Genomic DNA, 16,263 nt, shown 5'->3' with positions numbered 1-16,263 from the left:
AATAGAGAACTAATGAATTTTATTTTAATGCTAGAAAAATCCTTTGAGTGTTTAGGAAGATAATATTGCATTATGTGGAAAATATTTAGAGTTCTCGCCTCCTAAGATGTCAGTTATCTAATTTGGGCATGTTGTATAACCTAGTGTAATATTCAAAATTCTCCTTCAAGGTTAGATAAATTGGTTTTCCAAATGATGACCTGCATGAGCAAAACTATATATATTGCTATTTCTCAGTGCTTTACTTTGCCTCTAACTGAAACTCTTCCTTAGTGGAATTAGCTGTCTCTTGTCCCTACCCACCACTCAACAACACCACCACTTCAGAGCTCAGGAAGTCTGGATAATATTCCATGATCCAACTTGGATGATCAAATTTAATCTCTCTGCTACACTCTTTTTAGTTTCCATTTTGTATTATGGATCTGATCAATTCCTTAGCTTACATTACTCTCCCTTTAAATTAAGAGGTTAACTAGATAGGAACAAAGTTCTCATTCATGTCTATGATCTTATATAATATATTATCTCTTGGAAATTCTAACTAGCATAATTATAGAATTGAGGATAAAACATTTCAAACTACTTTTTTTTAAAACATCTGTTTCTAAAAATAATTTTAACTGTAAAACAGAAGTCATTTGATCATGGATTAAACTCATAAATATAATCTGCTCATTAAGAGCTGATGTTTATTTACCCATCGACACTCTAAATTTAATAATTACTTGGTTATCATAGCAAAGCTAAGCTAGAATTCATGTTACTTACAACTGGCTTACTCTTCTAATAATTTTTATTTGTCTAAATTATATCATAGCGTTGTATGATCTAGTACTCTGAATTTCTCTTACAAACTGATATCTAGTTACTATTATATACACTACTTTTTTTTCGCACTACCAGATTTATTCTGTCTGTTGTTAATGTGTTACAATTAGTGTTACCTGCTAATTGTAAAAGGTATAGAGATTTAGGAAAATAAATTATTCAAACAAACACTGGTAACATATTGTATTTCCTTCTAGTCATACAATTGTGAAAAACCAAGATGATTATCTAAGATCTTATATATATAAATGAAGTACTAAATTATAGTATCTTTACCACACATTTTTAAACAATATCAATCACACTTTGTCTCTTTTGCATCTGTTTTAGTATTTAAAATCGACACTTTCTCACATCATCAAAGTCTATTTTTTAAGAGCTTTGATTTTCTAACAGTTTTTATTGGCTTTTTCAGTTATCTACTACTGCATACCAGAGGAACTTAAAGCCTATGACTTAAAACAGCAACTATTTTATGGTGTCTCACAATTCTGTGGGTTGACTGGGCTCAGCTGGGAAGTTCTAATGGACTACATCATGTTGACTGTGGCCTCAGTCATGCTGAAACCATGCACCTCAGACTGGATTTGATCTCACGTACTGGGACTTGACCTCAGCTGAAACACAGATTGGGACTTGAACCCATGGGCTGGGACTCGAACCAGCCAGAACCCATGGTCTTTTATTTGAGATCACACACCTAGTCTCAGAACTTAGTGAAGTTCAGGTTCTTTATGTCTCAATGCAGAAAGAATTCATCGAGAGACAGAGTGATAGGTAAGAAGCAGATTTATTTATAGAGAAACACACTCCACAGACAGAGTGTGGGCCATCTCAGAAGGTGAGAGGTCCCTAATATGGGATGGTTAGTTTTTATGGGCTGGGTAATTTCATAGGCTAATGAGTGAGAGGATTACTCCAACTATCAATATTTTGGGGAAAGGGTGGAGATTTCCCCTGGGCCACTGCCCACTTTTTGGCCTTTTATGGTTGGCCTAGGAACTGTCATGGCACTGGTGGCCATGACATGGCACATGTCATTTAGCATGCTAATGTATTACAATGAGTGTATAATGAGGCTCAAGGTTTACTGGAAGTCAAATCTTCTCCCATCTTGGATCTAGTTAGTTCTAACCAGTTTTTGTCATGTCCTATGACTATGTTGTTCTTTTAGAGGTTGTCCCCTGCCCCCTTCCCTCCTGTTTCAATCTGGGTGCTCATTTGGGCTGGAATGTGCCAGGGGGCTCACTCACACGGCTGACAATTGATCCAGGTTGTAATAAACATCATTTTTAACAGCAAAGATCTACATTATAAGAGAAATATCTCTAGATGGTGGAATTGTATGTGATTTTTATTTTCTCTCTCTTTTTTTTTCCTTATCTGTAATGTCTAATTACCTTGTGCAGATACATTGCTTTTGTGCCAGGATATTACTAAGTAATTATTATTCATAAAAAAAGTATTTTTCTAAATCAGATTAACATTGCATATATCAGTAAAAAATAAATAGTACAATATTTACAGAGGCAAATCACAGGAACTCTATATGTAGTTTAGAAGATTTAACAGAAAAATTTTTAAAGCGCTATGTCCTTTAGGTAGCATTAACTTTGTAAAAGTTAAAATTTTAATACCTATCTTATAATTGAATAATATTTAAAGCATATCCTTTTTCCTTCCTCCTCCTTCACTTTCTCCCTCCACCCACCTAGATATAGCATAGGAAAACATTTCAGTGCTTTTAAAATATTTCTTCTAGCTTTTACATTGAAAAGAACAACGTTAAGACTATCCTTTGGGCTTCCTTGGTGGCGCAGTGGTTGGGAATCCGCCTGCCAATTCAGTGGACACGGGTTTGAGCCCTGGTCCGGGAAGATCCCACATGCCGTGGAGCAACTAAGCCCATGCGCCACAACTACTGAGCCTGTGCTCTAGAGCTCGCGAACCACAACTACTGAGCCCACGTGCCACAACTACTGAAGCCCGCGTGCCTAGAGCCCGTGCTCCGCAACAAGAGAAGCCACCACAATGAGAAGCCCATGCACCGCAACGGAGAGTAGCCCCCGCTCGTCGCAACTAGAGAAAGCCTGCGCCCAGCAACGAAGACCCAACACAGCCAAAAAAAAAAAGAATATCCTTAATAATGTAGTTTAGGGACAGATAGCCATACAAAAATAACCAAGTTTGCCAAAATGATGGCAAAAATGCCACATTTCTCTGAACACAGTCACTGAGCAACAGGAATAAAATTCAAGGTTTTTATGCCCCTTTCCTCAGAGCTGAAGAGTGTAGTAAAGTAATAGTATGAGAATCAGTCAATACTTTCCCTGTTTATTTCATTCAGATTAGTTGAAGTAAAGCCTTAACATATGAATAGTTCGACCTCTCTCTGAATAGTCTAGTTGTTAAAAACCCTCCAGGCTGTGGATTACTTTATCTTTCAGCTTCCTCATCTGTAAAATAAGGAATTACATCCTTGAATGTTTTCTAACTTTGAAGTGATTTTGACTCCAGATATGAGAAAATGACAGTAGCTGTGACTTCCTAGGAGGTCTTGGTTCTTACTCTTCACTCTGTTCACAACCCCTCTCACCACTTCCTCACACAATTTAACTCAGCATCTTTTGTTAACTTTTATTAAGCTAAACATATTTTTTTTACTTAAGTGATAAATTAGTTCAGTCAGCAGCTGACTGAAGACTTTGAATTTACTAAAATATTACTTTAATACCAGTATTCAGTAATTTTAAATCTCCAATGAAAGACTGGATTCCATTCTGCTTTTGGTCAGAGTACTTCCAAATACTCAGGTAAGGCAAACACAGGCATCAAAAAGAGAGATTTCTCCATTTCTAAATCAGAATCAAACTGGTAGGAACTTCTGAGAATCAAGAGAACAGTCTTTTGGCGAAATGATTAGGAACTATAAGCTTAACATGTTATTTTTTTTTTAAAAAAAGCACTGTTGTGTCTTTTTGATCATGTTGATGAAGAACAAATCTCTAAGCTCTTTTTGTTCATTCATTCACACATTCAACAGACATTGCATTAAGTATTAAATTTTATATTAAGTACCAAAATATGGAAATAAGACATCCTCATTACATTCATGAATCTTAAAATTTCTTCATTTGTACTGGATAGCATCTTCAGAAAAGATCAATTAGTAACTTGTCTGTTTCTATAATGAAGACAGCTCCAAAATGTGCTAATAGATTTACAAAGCCATTTTAAAGAGGTGGGGGGAGTGTTAGTGAAAAAAGATAGAGATGAGAGCCATTTAGCTTGTCCTGAGGAAGTATTTCCTATATATAGAGTATTGTCACTGAAGAAAGACAATGTATTCATTGTCTATTAAAATGATCTGGGGAGGGATAGGGGTGAAGGGAGAGAGAATTTATGTAGACAAACTGACAAAGGAACATTTCTTTGAAATCCTGTATTAAATTTCATTTTCTCTATTGAACTAATTGCCTTTGTTAGTGAGGTTTCCAAGACATTAAAGCTCCCATTCCTGCACTGCATCTGTACCCTGTTACGTGGCTTGGCCACTAAAGATGGCTAAGCTATATGATACTAGCTACACCTCAGCAAAGTGTGTGTACATTATTCCTTGCCAGGGCTCCTTCCCCAAATCCCTGCCATAACAAGTTTGGTTGGATAAGTCATAAATATCAAAAATCCCCCCCTCACACACACACACTTTTCTTTTTTAATCTATTCCTCAAAGTTTAGTTCACAGCTAGTCCATCTCCCCTTGATCCTATGCTGGCTCCAAAAGGCCATCCAGAGTTGAGGATCTCCCAGAATGTTTTATAATCCTATTGGGAGGTATTAGTCTCCTAACACAGAATCTTTTCCAAAGAAGAAATTACCAATCCAATCATAACATTCCATTGTTGAAGATAAATCACAAGGAGAAAGGGAACTCTGACTCTCTTCTCTTCCCCTCAGAACTCCATCCTAGTATAGAGATCACACTGTGTATCTGTTAAGAAACCATTCCATATCACTAGCCTCTCTCTGAAGCTAAAGTGATAAGAGCGTGGGAAGTTATCTTTACTGAAAAGAATAGGATGAAAGGAAATCCAGTGTTTGAGAAAATCTTAGTCATGGCATTGCTGAACCAAACAGAGGAAAGAGAGAGACAGAGCATCTAATTGAAAGAAATTCTTGGGTAATAAAAAGCTGCTGTCAAGCTTTTACAGAAAGGAGACAATCAATTCTATCTTTGTCCATATCTCTGAGATAAATATTGTTGAGCAACAAATGATGCTGACTCTCTGTTTTAAAGTCTGAATGATGAACAATTCCTGATGGGGACATTGAGAGTACTGGGCAATTGTATTTAAAGCCCTGAGACACCTCCCTGATACAAAGGAAGTGGTTATTCCAATTCAGACAAGATTCGACACAGACTTGGAAGATGGAGAAATGAATGAAATGATTCAATAATCTTAAAAGAGATTTAATCTCTTTAATCTCTTTTAATCTCTTTAGAGATTTTCTTTGGCCACATATGCCTAAGGGTTTCACCAGAGAATTAATGATGGAGGTTCCTAAGGACTTCATTGTTTAGAGCAGGTTGTATTTATGGTTATTCTTAATGTAATTGTATAGTAATTTATATATATTTTCAAGTCAGTGAATATTTGGTTAGTTTCAAGATATTCTTACTTTTTTAATAAAGTCCCAAGTAAAATAACTCTACATTTTTATTAAAGGCAATTAGGTATTCCAATAGAAACAAAGGAATTGCTAACATTCAGATGTCCTGAATGGCTAGGGAAGCAGAGCCCTCTGAGAATAATGTTTTGATACAACTGATTCCTGCTGAGTTGTGCGGCAACCTTTCATAGACCCTGCTATCAGTTGGCCAATAGGAGTAAACTTTGTACAGTAATTTGGATTGTCAGTGAGCTAAAATGTTTATGTACCTCCATTGTCACTGAGAGGATTTCTGGTTCTCTAAACAAAACTGTAAGAGAAGGAATAATAAGTAGTAATAAAAGTTACCACCACTTAACATAATCATAAAAGATACAGATTCAGAATATAGATTTTAAAAGTACTTTAATTTAAAATATTAGCTAAGTCAGTGATGGAACTGAGAATTTAATGCATCCTAAAATTTATGCTAGACTTAAGGTGCATTTGTTTTCTCCTGATTTCAGATGTACTAGCCACTCTTACTCAATTCTTTAAGACCTATTTCAATTACCACCTCTTTGCTGAAGCTGTCTTTGTCCTCTGTCTGCGAATACACACACCTTGTTCAGCAGTACTCACTGTTTTCCACATGGGTTCTTAGAACACTTTGTACATAACTCTGTCATAATTTATTAGAGTTAGTTGTTGTTACATAATCCTTTTCCACTAGCTGCGAAATTATCTAAGGCATGGACAGCATTTTATTAATATGTTTATCTTAGTGCTTAATACATGTCTAAAACTGAGTGGTGGAATGGTGGATATGCAGCTAGTTCCACTAAAAAGTGACCATGGATTACACCAGCAGCTGCCATTAATAACAGTTTTTAGCCATAAAAATTCTACATTGTTTATTTATCTTTTGTCTCTTTGATCATTCTCCAAATGCATCTTTATTTTCAAAATTCTCTGTAGATTATGCTCAGCCAAAAGACAAAATACCTACTGACTTAAACAGATTTCCCTTCTGTTAAGAGCTCTTTAAGCAAGTCTCAGAATTTGACACCTTTTTACAGCTAAGGAAATAAACTATAAAATGTAATATAAAATAGATTATATGTCTGGATCAAGTTTTTAACTGTATTTTATTTAAAAGTGCTATGATTTATCAGGAAACAGATCAACCATTAAGAAACAACCAACCATTAACAAACAAATGAAAAAAAAAATGTAAGCAACTACTGAAGCACCTTATGTGATGGGTCATGTCCTTCTGAATACCTGATAAAGGGTTTTACAGGGCTTCTTACTGATTATTCAAGGAGTTCATCTTTATAACCCTTGTAAGAGTAAAAGAATATATCGTGATTAAATAATGCCCAACTGACAACAGGGAGTCCTGAAGTCTTCTACTGATGTGACTTTATTTTGAAGTACCCTAATTAAAGTTGCTTACAAAAACCTAGCTCACTTGCGGGAAAGTTCCAATAATCATGAACACATGGTGATAATTAGACTGACCAGAAACAAGGTTTTCCTTTTTATTGTATTTATAACCGTTTGTTCCTAGCACATTTATTATAGGTTCCTCCTTGAAGTGTTTTTATTGGTATTTGTTTAGATGGAAACTATGAAAATTTTGGCTAGGTACAAAAGATAAAGAATTCGTTTGGGATTACACTGGTCTTTTCAGTCTAGGCCACACACAGGAGACAACACTGTCACAGATATCCTCAGATAATGAAAGGATGACAGTGTAGACAATGTACTGGATTAGCACTGAACTCTAATTTTAAAAATCCTATAATGTTCAGTAATTAAACAATTATTCCCACTAGGAAAACAAGGGCACTCCTCATTCACCAGCAAGAAATTAAGGATAGCATCAATCTCAATCAATCCCAGCTGGCTTTTTTTTTTTTTTTTTGTAAAAATTGAGAAGCTGATTTTAAAATGTATATAGAAATGCAAGAACCCAGCATATCCAACACAGTCATGAGAAAGGAGAGATTCCAGTTGGAGTGCTTATATTACCTGATTTCAAAATGTAATATAGAGCTACAATATTTGAACAGCATACTGGCATAGGGATCAACAAGTAGATCAATGACAGAATAGAGAGCTCAAAAACTGACTTACACTTTCATTCAGTTTTTTGGTTTTTGACAAAGTCTTTTCAGCAAATGGTGTTAGAAAAAACAGATATCCATATGAAAACCCCTAACTTACACCATATACAAAAATTAATTTGAGATGGATCAAAGATCTAAATGTAAAAGCTAGTGTTATAAAATTTTTAGAAAGAAATATAACAAAATATATTTGTGACCTGGGGGTAGACAAAGGTTTCTCAGATAAGACAGAAAAGGCAATAATAACTGTAAAACAAAAAAATGATAGCTTAGATCTAATCAAAATAATAATTTCTACTCATCAAAAGACATCATTAAGAAAATTAATAGGCAAGATACAAAATGTGAAAAAATATTTATAAAATTTATGTCTACTAAAGAGCTGGTATAGTTTATTATATACATAGATATAACCCTATCAAGAGTATAGTGGTTTTGTTTGCTGTTGATAGGTAGGAAGTTAATGAGAAACAGTAGCCAGGTCAGCCGTGGTCAGAGGAAATTCAGGTTGTCGAGCCCATGCATAGCCTCTATGCTTGTCACCATGGCCACTTTCCTGTGAGCTCATTGAGCAACCACTGGAGTGGCTGGAGAAAGAGGCATCTAGTCAAGGATCAAGACTACAGCGGAGAGAGCAAGTCAAGAGAGAAAGTTGTTCAGATTGCTTCATTTCCTCCATGAGAATATCAAGGGCTTGAAGGACCATCTCATAGAGCTCTCCTGTAGTACAGAGACACTTCCTGCCCCATAACAGAAAAGCAGCCAAGCTTGCTGCTGCTCAATAGCAGAAGGGAGATATGACACAGGGAAAGGAAAACAAACAAAAAGCCCATTTTCTGGTCCCAGGGGAGAATAGGAACAGGCAGTAAGAAAGAAAGGTAAGCATGAGTGTATGACAACTTCCCCTCGCCCTCCAGCCCCTGACTTAGTTTAAGAAAGAGGAATAGGTGATTTAGAAAAGTGAAGTCAACATGGGGGGAATAGTATGGCTGTTCCCCAATCTCTTATTTAAGTTGTAGAAAGGGTTTACCTTGTGTAATGCTTTTGTACCAGTCTGGGGCTGGGCCATACGTCCTTGATGTTCTATGAGATAGGAGAGAGAGGGGCCTTAGGGATTAACGTTCTCAAGCTGCTTTCCAGCTTGAATGACACGGGTGAGCATTGACAGTAGAGGGCTTGCCATGGGGTCGGCTGGAAGGGGCACAATAACCCCTGCAGAGGCTTAGGGTTGACAGTAAGAGGACGTGCAAGTGCCTCTTGGGTCTGCAGCCAGCAGGAGATGAACTCAACTAGGCAATGCCATCAAAATCTGGCCAAGACAAGAGGTGCCAGTTTATGAGTTACATTACCTACAGACCAGAGACTGCTATAACTGAGACCAGAAGCTAGCCAGGCATGCTCCACAGCTATTCTAAGACTTCCTTTACAACACCATCTTGGGAATTCCTTACACTTTCCCTGGGTTGGAACACTTGTTTCTTGAATCCCGTATTTCTTTGTTTTCATCCTCAATATTTTCTGGAGCCTGAAAAGGGGTGTTTGGGAGGAAAAGTTTTTGAGTACTTGGGTATCTGAAAATGTCTTTATTATACACTTATCCCCCAATTAACAGTTTTAGTTTATTTCTGAGAACCCTGTTGCTAAGTAAACAGTTGTTAAATGAAAAACTAGTCCCATTAATTTAATGGGGAAAATGATGATACATTCTTTCCCAATCCAAAATACACATATGATTTTCACAGATATATCAATTGAGCAATAAAAATGTTTATATAACTAAAATATAACAATTTGAAAATGAATAAATGTAAAATGTATTGGGTGGGCCAAAAAGTTCGCTCGGTTTTTTCCGTAAGATGGCTCTAGCAGCACTTAGTTGTCTTTAACTTCATTCGAAACAATTTTGTTAGATAGTATGTGACAGCTGTCATATCAGCGTGCATTTAAAAAAAGACATCAAAATTGGTGAATTTTTGTGTAGCCATTTTAATACTGAAGATGGAAGAAAAAATCAACATTTTCCGCATATTATGCTTTATTATTTCAAGAAAAGTAAAAATGCAACTGGAACGCACAAAAAGATTTGTGCAGTGTAGGGAGAAGGTGCTGTGACTGATCAAACGTGTCAAAAGTGGTTTGCAAAGTTTCATGCCGGAGATTTCTTGCTGGTTGGGTAGACCAGTTGAAGTTGATAGCGATCAAATTGAAAAAATAACTGAGAACAATCAATGTTATACCACACGGGAGATAGCCGACATATTCAAAATATCCAAATCAAGCACTGAAAATCATTTGCACCAGCTTAGTTACGTGAATCGCTTTGATGTTTGAGTTCCACATAAGTTAAGCGAAAAAAACCTTCTTGACCACGCTTCCGCATAAAATTCTCTAATGAAACGTAATGAAAACGTTCCGTTTTTAAAACAAATTGTGACAGGTGATGAAAAGTGGATATTGTACAACAACGTGGAATGAAAGAGACCGTGGGGCAAGGGAAATGAACCACCACCAACCACACCAAAGGCCGGTCTTCATCCAAAGAAGGTGATGTATATGGTGGGATTGGAAGGGAGTCCTCTATTATAAGCTCCTTCCGGAAAACCAAACGATTAATTCCAACAAGTACTGTTCCCAATTAGACCAACTGAAAGCGGCACTTAATGAAAAGCGTCCAGAATAAGTCAACAGAAAACACATAATCTTCCATCAGGATAACACAAGACTGCATGTTTCTTTGATGACCAGGCAAAAACTGTTATAGCTTGGCTGGGAAGTTCTGATTCATCCGCCGTATTCACCAGACATTGTGCCTTTGGATTTCCATTTAGTTCGGTCTTTACAAAATTCTCTTAATGGAAAAAATTTCAATTCCCTGGAAGACTGAAAGTCTTCCCTGGAACAGTTCTTTGTTCAAAAAGATAAAAAGTTTTGGGAAGATGGAATTATGAAGTTGCCTGAAAAATGGCAGAAGGTAGTGGAATGAAATGGTGAAATGAAAAATGTCTTTTATTTTTAATTTAAAAACTGAAGGCACGGGCTTCCCGGGTGGCGCAGTGGTTGAGAATCTGCCTGCCAATGCAGGGGACACGGGTTCGAGCCCTGGTCTGGGAAGATCCCACATGCCGCGGAGCAACTAGGCCTGTGAGCCACAATTACTGAGCCTGCGCGCCTGGGGCCTGTGCTCCGCAACAAGAGAGGCCGCGATAGTGAGAGGCCCGCGCACCATGATGAAGAGTGGCCCCCGCTTGCCGCAACTAGAGAAAGCCCTCACACAGAAACAAAGACCCAACACAGCCATAAATAAATAAATTAATTTAAAAAAAACAAAGTAATTTGTCTAACTTAAAAAAAAAAAGTATCAGCCTTTAAAAAAAAAAAAAAAACCTGAAGGCACTTTTTGGCCCACCCAATAGTATAAACATTTAATAAAATGTTATTAATAAAATAAACATTTATTGTACTCACCAAGGGAGGAAGAGTAGACTTGACAGTGAGTGGTGGATGGTGGAAGAAGGTACAAGGAAGCAATTCTTTGAAACGCAGTGCAGGATGAGCTAGATAATCAACTTTCAGGCAGGCATTCAATGTCTGCATCAGGTGTGCTGATGATATTTTTGTTTTCTTTGAGGCTTTGGTAAAATAATGCTATGCATAAGAGCACTTTGAAATACATGAACATAATAGAACACAATATATATGCATCAAAGGGTCATAGAAAATCTTGCCTCTTCCTCCTTCTTGGCTATTTATTCATACTTAAGAATGAAGCCCGGGGCTTCCCTGGTGGTGCAGTGGTTGAGAATCTGCCTGCCAATGCAGGGGACATGGGTTCGAGCCCTGGTCTGGGAAGATCCCACATGCCGCGGAGCAACTGGGCCTGTGAGCCACAACTACTGAGCCTGTGCGTCTGGAGCCTGTGCTCCGCAACAAGAGAGGCCGCGATAGTGAGAGGCCCGCGCACCGTAATGAAGAGTGGCCCCCGCTTGCCACAACTAGAGAAAGCCCTCGCACAGAAACGAAGACCCAATGCAGGCAAAAATAAATAAATTAAAATAAATTTTTTAAAAATACAGCAAAAAAAAAAAAAAAAGAATAGCTGAAGTGAAACTAAGAAAAGTTTAGACAGAGATGGGGAAGAGTTCAGGAAATGACTAGCACTTGATCACTTTTATGATTCTGGTAAAACGTAATAGGTAGTAATATAATGGAGAATGAGTGGATGAATATATTTTTTAAAGGCATCGCTTTCGGTAAAGAAAGGTAAGAGTTTAGTATTTGATATTAGCATGATTGATCTACAGGAAATCATTCAGAGTTTGGAACTTATGGTAAACATTTAGCAATCAATCCATACAAAGTTGGTAATTCATACCATGAGAATGGAGGCGCTTCTGAAAAGAATAAATGTTACAGGAAAGGAGCAAAGAATAAGACATTAATTCTTGAGAATTCCTAAAGGATGGTAGGAAAAAAAAGGGAATCAGAGAAAGAGCATTAAAGGAAGAAATTGAAGAAGAAGAAATGAATGTTATAAAATTTGCATTAGGTCTTTTAAAAAAATTCTATGTTATTTGCAGTCAGAGAGTTTGTGTATGGGATGATGTAACTAAAATAAAGTGTTCTGTGAAATTCCTCCTGATTCTCCTTTGGGTCAGGTAGGTTTTGATATTAAGCAGGCTAAATGGTTCCAATTCTTCTTTTCTGGGAATTAAATAAACAGCTTTTTGGACTGTTTATAAAAGAAGAAAATGAGCTGCCAAGATACAGTTAATAATATTGTGTATCTTTGAATTTGTCATGGAGGAACTTTTAACAAGTCTTAGCATGACATCTTATTTTTGCATACCCCAGCCAAATAACTTCCCAAATTTCTTATTCTTAAAACGGCTCATTAGTGTAAGCTGGTAGCCAAACTACAGCAATAGCAGAGAAATAGTTTGTGCTTATTCAGCCACAAACTGAGTTGCTTTAAGTGATTTTACCTACTGACTCATTAAAATGAACCATGATAATCCAATCTTTTTATTTATGTTGAAGTAGCTAAAGACTAAAGGTATTTTAATCATCAACATGAATTTATATAGAATTGACTATGAAAAAAACATCATTTGGGGATGTCATCCAAGAACATAGACCCTGCAAGAAGAGAGAGGAATCAAGGAATGAAAAAGCAAAAGAAGAAAGTTTATACAGTCCTGCAACTCTTAATTTTCCGTTATCAAAGTGTTTCAGAGGTTGATATGCCCAGGGATGGCATATACTGCCAATCCCTTGTCCCTTGCCCATTACCATTGATCATTCTCCTCGTTTCTGCTGAATAGGGATGAGCCAGCATAGGACTCTAGGCATCCACTGCCAACTGATCTGAGCTAGCTTGCTAAATATTTGAAAACAAATCGCCATCCCCAAAACATTCAAAGGTTATCCAGGAAAAGAGTTTGAAATGGATTATTTTAATGTATTTTCAGAAGAGTATATGCCCATAGTTTCATGAATCCATAATCAAGAAGAATGGTACACTATTATCTCTCATATCTATCTATCTATCATCTAGTCATCCATCCATCCTTCCATCAATCTATCTACTTTTTGTTACATTTCCCCTTAGCACAGGCTCCTGTGAGCTATTGTTTTTGAAAGAGCTTAAAATTGTCATTTTGAATTTCATTAATTTGAGTGAAAAAATACAATTAATTATATTGTATAAACTCTATTTACATGTGAAGAATTCCTAATTACATTTATGATGGTCTTATCTTGGCTTTGCTGTGATTTTTTTTTTTTTTTTTTTTTTTTTTTTTTACAAATCTCCGCTTTATTTCATCTAATCTGCAGCATCTTCCAGGGCCAACTCTTTGAACTCCCAAGAGATAGGGAAAGCATAGCTACCATGGATGTACTTGCATTTACCTGGAATGTTGCTAATATGTGATTCTCAGTGGCAGGAGCTGGGAAGACAATAGACAAGTCACTTAAAAATATGCTGCAAGAGCAAAGCTCAGAGATCACTTACTCTTCTTAGGGGAGAAAGAAAGCCTTCACAGAAGAGGTGACATTTTATGCAAAAATAAGGTTAGAGGTTCTTCAGCAGAGGGGAAAAAAAGGGCTTGGCAGTTTCCAAAAGTATTCAGAGGAGGACACATGGGATACAGAGGTGAATAATAAGTCAATATCATTTGTAAGACCAGATGTGAAACAACTTTGGGTGCCAAGATAAAGTGTTTGGATTTTTATGCAGTAAATGAGTCAGTAGAGATTTCTTAAGCTGGGTAGTAAGTACATAATCAGATTTGGAGTGGAGGTGAGTGTAATCTTTTTCTTTTATCAGTTTTGGTTTTTCTTCTTTTATTATTATCAGAAAACAATATCTATTTATGCTTAAAATTATAAATAAAGATAAGTAAAATCATGGAAAATAAAAATCAACTATAGTCTTATGCACTCAGAGATGAATCTCTTAAAGTTTTGTCAGCTAATATAAAGTACTTTTCCCCATGAATCAGGATAAATATAAATATACACATGATATATTTAAAAGTAATTATACAGTTTAATGAGTCCTATTATACAAAGCTTTTTAAAATTTACTTTTTTCCACCTAATACTATACTGTAAACATCTTTTCAGTAAATTAACATCATTTTCAATTTTTCAAGATCATAAACAATCCTGAAATGATGTTCTTTGTATTTATATTCTTATATATCTATTTTTCTAGGACTAATTCACAGTAATAGAATTGGTGGATCAAAGAGCATGCATATTTTAAATCTTACGTTCCCATTTTCTAATTATTCCCTCTAAAAGGCTGTATCCATTTACATTTCTGTTAGCATTCATGGGAAGAATGCTATGTTCCTCCATGTCTGCAATATTTGATGTTACCATTTCTTAAATCCTTGTCTATTTGATTGGGAGGAAGACCTCACTGTAATTTTTTTGGTACTTGTTGATTACTCCTGAGGTTAAATATTTTTTATATTTGTTTTGTATCTTTGGGGGATATTATCTATTCATTTTCTACTGAAGGGATTGTGCTTTTCTTTTCTTTTCTTTTAAAAAATATTTATTTATTTATTTTGGCTGCGCCGGGTCTTCGTTGCAGCATGTGGGATCTTTAGTTGTGGCATATGGGATCTAGTTGCTTGACCAGGGATTGAACCTGGGCCCCCTGCATTGGGAGCATGGAGTTTTAACCACTGGACCACCAGGGAAGTCCCATATGCTTTTCTTTTTTATTTACAAGAGTGTTTTAAATATTCGAGTAAACTTTCAACTCTATACAACATATAAATACATAATATGTAAACATACATTATATATTTCAAATATTCTTCCAGGTTTGATTTTTATTTATGATGTTCTTAGAGTACAAAAATTGAATTATTTGATAATAAAATCCATCAAGTTGTTTTTAACTTCGTGATTTTATTACATCTGAAATTAATTTTGATAAATGACGTGACAAAGGGTTTTAAACAGTCATCCCAATATCATATATTTAAAAATTAGTTTTCCTTATGAAACTTAAATGCCAACTTTATCACATTTTAGATAATTAAAGTTAGTTTCACAGAGTAAATGAACACATAGGTTTTGGCATCACAGAAAACCTATTTTTATCACTTTGACCTCTTCAAATCTTAGCTTCCTTGAGAGGGAAAGATGAAAATAGCAAAATAGCAATAGCTTATTGTATTAAATTAGATAATGCATTTAAAGCACTTAGCACAGTGCTTGGCTCACAGTAAGCATCAGTAGTTCATAGCATTGTTACTTTTATATTAGAGTATGGTTTTTGATTTTTTATCTTCTTCACTGATTAGTGTATCTATTTTTGCATCAATATCATAGTTTGATTATTTTGTAGTATTAAGTACTTTTAAACATCTAATAGAGCAATTTTATTCAACCACTCAAAAATACTTGTTGAATGCCTTTTACTTGTCTCTAACAGCTAGGATCTGAAGGTATCAATATATGGTTGGGCAAATCAGCACTGGTCCCTGATCAATTAGCTTACAGTCATATCTTTCTGAGGATCTGACCTATTTATCAAGATAAAAGTTTTTAAGATACCCTTTACTTTTTATTTGGTTCTGAAGACAACTTTGTTCAATAGCAACATATCTTTAGCAACATATCATTAAATCTAGTTTATATCTACTGATGGCTCATTTCATCCATTTTAACATTGAATTTATTGATTACAGTATCAAAGGATAAGTTTTTTTATATTCTTATGACAATACTCTTGAGTATATCTTACAAGATTGGAATTCAGTCCTCTTCTTGAATAAATCATGTTCGATTTTTAAAAAAACACTTTAATTATGCCACTTGACATACAACATAAAGCAGATGTGTTTGTTTGCTGATAGATTTTTGAAAAGAGGAATTGAACATTTGGATTTGTCAATATTTACACTGTACTGCCCAAGAGGGACAAACATAAGCAGGGAAAATGCATCACGTTTGAAAAGGAATGGACTCTTGGAAAGGAACAGATCTTGATTTTGAACTCCGGTTCTATCCATTCCCATGGTGTATAAGATAAAATCACTGTAAGTTTCCTACTGCTGCTGTAACAAATTACCACAAACATAGTGGTTTAAAACAAATGTATTCTTTCACAGATCTGGAGGTC

The 16,263-nt window shown here is 35.7% G+C and overlaps 1 protein-coding gene across 2 annotated transcripts in view; it reads right to left on the bottom strand.

The window, feature by feature from the left end:
* Window positions 1-16,263, bottom strand: part of TMTC3 (transmembrane O-mannosyltransferase targeting cadherins 3) — a 166,605-nt gene that overhangs the window by 73,064 nt on the left and 77,278 nt on the right. Inside the window, exon 17 of one of the 2 annotated variants that reach the window (XR_009505425.1) lies at window positions 11,228-11,245. The exons of the other annotated variant lie outside the window; for it this stretch is intronic. The gene's annotated coding sequence lies outside the window, so the exon portion shown is untranslated. Of the gene's footprint in view, window positions 1-11,227; window positions 11,246-16,263 lie in introns of those variants that run through there. 2 annotated transcript variants of the gene reach the window in all.

Source organism: Balaenoptera ricei, chromosome 10 (assembly GCF_028023285.1).
Source record: "Balaenoptera ricei isolate mBalRic1 chromosome 10, mBalRic1.hap2, whole genome shotgun sequence".
Taxonomy (NCBI): domain Eukaryota; kingdom Metazoa; phylum Chordata; class Mammalia; order Artiodactyla; family Balaenopteridae; genus Balaenoptera; species Balaenoptera ricei.
The sequence above is the reverse complement of the archived record's forward strand: the minus strand, read 5'-3'. Positions and strand labels throughout refer to the sequence as shown.